Below are 6,000 nucleotides of genomic sequence, written 5' to 3' on the forward strand. Positions count from 1 at the left end.
GTGCTGGGAAAACTGGACAGCTACATGTAGAAGAATGAGATTAGAACACTCCCTAACACCATACACAAAAATAAGCTCAAAATGGATTAAAGACATAAATGTAAGACTGGACACTATAAAACTCTTAGAGGAAAACACAGGAAGAACACTCTGACGTAAATCACAGCAAGATCTTGACCCACCTTCTAGAGTAATGAAAATAAAAATAAACACATGGGACCTAATGAAACTTAAAAGCTTTTGCACAGCAAAGGAAACCATAAACAAGACAAAAAGTCAACCCTCAGGATGAGAGAAAATATTTGCAAACAAAGCAGTGGACAAGGGATTAATCTCCAAAATATACAAACAGCTCACGGAGCTCAGTATCAAAAAAACAAACAACCCAGTCAAAAAATGGGCCAAAGACCTAAATAGACATTTCTCCAAAAAAGACATACAGATGGCCAACAAACACATGAAAAGCTGCTCAACATCACTAATTATTAGAGAAATGCAAATCAAAACTACAGTGAGGTATCACCTCAGACTGGTCACAATGGCCATCTTCAAAAAATCTACAAACAATAAATGCAGGAGTGGGTGTGAAGAAAAGGGAACCCTCTTGCACTGTTGGTGGGAATGTAAACTGATACAGCCACTACTGAGAACAGTAGGGAGGTTCCTTAAAAAACTAAAAGTGTAATTACCATATGACCCAGCAATCCCACTACTGGGCATATACCTGAGAAAACTATAATTCAAAAAGACACATGCACCCCAATGTTCATTGCAGCACTATTTACAATAGCCAGGTCATGGAAGCAACCTAAATGTCCATCAACAGATGAATGGATAAAGAAGATGTGGTACATATGTACAATGGAATATTACTCAGCCATAAAAAGGAACGAAATTGGGTCATTTGTAGAGAGGTGGATGGACCTAGAGACTGTCATACAGAGTGAAGTAAGTCAGAAAGAGAAAAACAGATATTGTATATTAATGCATATATGTGAAATCTAGAAAAACGGTACAGATGAACCGGTTTGCAAGGCAGAAATAGAGACACAGGCATAGAGAACAAACGTATGGACACCAATGGGGGGAAGGGGGGGTGGGATGAATTGGGAGATTGGGATTGACATATATATGCTAATATGTATAAAATAGATAACTAATGAGAACCTGCCGTATATCATAGGGAACTCTACTTAATGCTCTGTGGTGACCTAAATGGGAAGGAAATCCAAAAAAAGAGGGGATATATGTATACATATAGCTGATTCAGTTCACTGTACAGCAGAAACACAGCATTGTAAAGCAACTATACCCAATTAAAAAAAAAAATGTGGAGCCCTGGATTTTTGTCGCTGCCAGACTATTTGGGGCACCTCCTGCCTGGCTTGGGTTTACATCAACATTCATATTCAGGATCTAGGCCCTTAAGTTGTCCAGGCAATATACTCTGGCTGGACGAGAGTCCCCCAAGTGTACAGAAAGGACTCAATCATTTCAGTGTACTCAGTAAGTACTGGGTACGGTGATGGGCACTCTGGAGGGTTTGAGGACCCACAACACAAAGCTCTGGCTCTCAGGGGGCCTAAATTGGGGTGGAAAGAGAGGGCATCTCATATCCTCTGGTACCAGCTAGAGTTCTCAGTGAAGGCAGTTCTTCACAAGAATTAATTTTCAAATATCCTGCTGGACTTCCATGTTGGACCAAATGAAAAAGAGTGTTTATAATTACAGGACATTGAATCTAACTCTATTTTATACATAAATAAAAGCTTTGTGGGGTTTTTTTGCAGTTTTAATATACACTGGAATTTCCAAGAATGCAATAAAGGGACAATTGGATTCTATTTTATTTTTAACTTTACCAAGAATTGTTTACCATTTCAGAAAATCACAGTGAACTTGTCAAACACAGCAACCTACATCCACCTGCATTTGTAATTTTTCATTCTCAGTGATCTGATGGCAAAGCATCAAACTAACTCTATTGTGCTCTTCTAGTGTAGCCATGTCCAAGCATCACATATTGAAACCCATCAGTTTATTACGTTACTTTCCTTTTTTTTTCCTCCTTTCAGAGTTAAAGTATCATATTATTTGCTTAGGCAAGTTTTATTCGGAGTTAATTTCACTTCATGATGGTAAAGGGAGCATTAGAAAATATTTATTTAAAAAACAAACAAGAAAAGGAGTCTGGTGGGGCTGAGAATCAGGGCTCTAATCTTCCCAAGAATGGCCGCAGGGAGGCCAAGGTGTGGACCAGTACTGCCCTCTGGTGGCCATGGGGGACATAGCAAGCACAAACTGCTCTCCCACCCCTGAGAATCCCTCTGTCACTGAGGGTCAGTTCCTGGGTCAGGGGCGGTGGAATGCTGCTCACCCAGCCCTGACCACACCCCTGCCCAGCCACTATGACCTGGGAAGAAGGGGCAGGCGGGAAAACGTTTGCAGTGGTTCAAAAACAGAAGCCAACCAAAGAGTTCCTCAGTCCTGCAAATACCACTTACCACCCCCTCTGGCAGCACTCCCTCCACTTTGCCTCTCTCCATTCCCCACCACTGGAGGAAGTTCAGGTTAAACATTTCCCTCCCCTATAAAATGGGGTCACCACCTGCCTCATAATGTTGTAGGAACTGATATAACACATGTGATATAACACATGCAAAGTGCTGAGGCCAAAACCATGGAAAATGGAAAATCCATGCTTTATCTAAAAAGGGCAGCCACTACTCATTGCCAGACGATGAGGAACACACCTGCATTACACAAGTTGGGTTCATTGCTCACTGCATAAGGGAGAACACACACCTTTAGAATCGTGAGGGGAAATCTCTGTAGGATGCTACAAAGGACTTACGATTTGGACAAGTTAGGTGATTTGGGGGAGGGTTCAAAGAAGCAGGGCTCTCTCTAAATGGATGCTGTGAGGAAGTGCAGGATGATTGGCTATCTCAGTAATGTGAGAGGCATGAAGTGAGGCTAAAACTATCATTCTTAAAGAAGTACATTAGCCAGGACAGGGAGACAGAATATTTAGTCTTTTTTTTTTCTGGGCCATGCCATGCGGCTTGTGGGATCTTAGTTCCCCGGCCAGGGAATGAACCAGGCCTTTGGCAGTGAAAAGCACGGAGTGCTAACCACTGGACCGCCAAGGAATTCCCAATATTTGGTCATTTTTGTGGTTTAGACAATGTTCATGTTTTTCTCTTCGTTCAGGCAGAATTATAGAATGGTCTTTTGTCTTGACCACGGTCACGGAGCAGTATTGTAGGTGTTCTGTGAAATTGTCTATTTTTAGCAGGAGGCCTACCTTTTAGTACTAGGCCAGCTCCTGGATGACAGGCACTGCTTTTCCTTCATCATCAGAGATCCTTGTCATTAAGGTTTTTTATGCCTTGATCTGAAACAGTTGAGGACATATAACTTATAACATTTATCTTTACAATAAGCAAAGAGCTCAGAGGGTTTAACTTGAATTTCCCTTCTCAGGAAATGAGAATTTGGTAGGTTCTCCACCTTCAGTAAGGGCAAGATTGTGGTAGTCGGTTATACCCTGAGGTCAGAGGGTTGAATGACAGGGAGCTAGTGGATTAATCTCCCAGAACACATACCTTCCCCTTCCGTAACTAGGGCTCTAGTGGTTAGGGTATGCAAAGCTGGAAGACCTTGAGAAGTTCTCTCATCCCACCTAGCAAACACATTTGTCCAAGGAACACCCAGGGCCTCTAAAAATGTCTATTCCTGATTTAGCATGTATCAATATTTCATTCCTTTCTATTGCTAAATAGTATTCTCATTGTATGCATATACCACATTTTATTTATCCATTCATCAGTTCATAGATATTTGGGTCAAATGCTAACTCCATGGTTTAACCTTTTAAGAAGCGGAACTCTTTTCCAAGTAGTAGCTGCACCATTTTACATTCTCACCAGCAATCCTAGTCAACACATGTTATTCTGTCTTCGTGATTATAGCCATCCTAATGGGATATGAAGTGGCATCTCATTAAAGTTTTGATTTGCATGTCACTAATCTTTTCATGTGCTTATTGGGCATTTGCTTATCTTCTTTGCAGAAATGTCTATTCTAATCCTTTGTCCATTTTTTAATTGGATTATCTTTTTTATCGTTGAGTTTTAAGAGTTCTTTCTATAACCTGGATACCAGATTTTTATCAAATATACGATCTGCAAATATTTTCACCCATTCCGTGGGTTGTCTTTTTCACTTGATCAACTTTTTCTAACCTTAACTAAAAAAAAACTTTACGGCTTCCCTGGTGGCGCAGTGGTTGAGAGTCCGTCTACCAATGCAGGGGACAGGGGTTCGTGCCCTAGTCTGGGAAGATCCCACATGCCACGGAGCGCTGGGCCCGTAAGCCATGGCCGCTGAGCCTGCACGTCCGGAGCCTGTGCTCTGCAACGGGAGAGGCCACAACAGTGAGAGGCCCGCATACCGCAAAAAAAAAAAAACTTTATTGCTAAAAATGCTAACCATCATCTGAGCCCTCAGCAAGTTGTAATCTTTTTGCAGTAGTAACATCACAGATCACTGATCACCAGGACACATATAATAATAATAAATAAATTTGAGATATTGTGAGGATTAGCAAAATGTGACACAGAGACATGAAGGGAGCAAACGCTGTTGGAATAACAACCTTGATGGACTTGACGCAGGGTTGCCACAAACCTTCAATTTGTTTTTAAAAAAAAAGAAAAGCAATAAAGTGAAGCACAATAAAACGAGGTCTGCCTGCACTGGACAGCAACCATGTGGCAGGCAATGGAGCTCCAAGTGTGGACAGTGCTCATCCCTTGCTCTCAAGTCTCTTGGGGGAGGTGGCACAGGGTTGCTATATAGGATGTAGGTGCTGACTCAAGGGACAGAACATGCAGTGGGACCCGAGAGACAGAACTTGCCCAGAGACGCTGACCCTGAAGCTGATTCTTAAAGAATGAGTCAGAGTTTGCCAGACACAAAAGAGTCAAGTGGAAACAAAGAGTCGTGATGTGTCCAAGAAGTGGCCTGTAAGTAGTGTGATGAGCCTGCGACACAGCGTGTATGCGGGGGCTTCTGGGAAGTGAGGGAGCTGGGGCGGGATTAACGAAGTGCTTGGATATCAAGTCAAGAAGTCTGGATTTCATCCTGTAGAGGAAGTGAGTGAAAGATTGTCCTTAGGGAAGCGATGTGATCAAATGTGCATTTTAGGCAACTCCAATGAGAAGTGTTTGAGTTTCACCTTATAAAAAGCTTCTAGGTGCCCCTCACACTTACACAGCTGCCAAGTATTAATCCCCTACGGTGTGCCTAGGCATGCCCAGATACCTTTCTTTTTCCCCTGTACTCTTTATCCCTTTCTCTCTACTGGCTCTTAGTCTGCCTCATCCCATGCCAAGTTTGTAAACAATGTTATAAATAAAATAATGATACTAAGACATTAAGGTGAGAATATTGCCATCGCTGTAAAGCCAGGCAACCTTGGAAAGAGCCGTTTCAGTTGAGGGACAGGAGCAGTGGTCAGGAATTGATTGGCACGTCAGGAAGGTAAAGTGGGGAATAGAGATGCTCTGTCTGGGAAGCTTACAGTGAAAAGGAAGGAGTTAAGCACTGAAGATTGTAAGAAATGTGTGATCTCCCAGGGAGCCTGGGAGGAGAGAGCCTGAAGGCACAAGAAAGTTGGTGCGTGGATTTGTTTCAAGAGGGGAAAGAGGAGGTAGAGGAGGGATGGATGGAAAGGTCTTTTCCACTGTCAATGGAGGATGACTGAAGGCTGAATGTAGATTGTCTGTGGCGTGGGGGAAGTTGGGGAAGGCTTACTTTACTGCCTGCCTTCGATTTTTCCAGTGAAGATCTACTGAGAATGGAGAAGAGGCTGGTGAGAAAGGAATCTGAAGGGAATGGGCAAGGTTTGAAGGAGTGTTTGTGTGGGAAGGAGTGGGACATGTTGAGAAGGATGATCACCAACGCCCTGTGGGGGCCCAGCGAGGTTGGGGACCA

This window comes from Leucopleurus acutus (assembly GCF_964270905.1).
Source record: "Leucopleurus acutus genome assembly, chromosome: 7".
In the NCBI taxonomy this organism is placed as follows: Eukaryota; Metazoa; Chordata; class Mammalia; order Artiodactyla; family Delphinidae; genus Leucopleurus; species Leucopleurus acutus.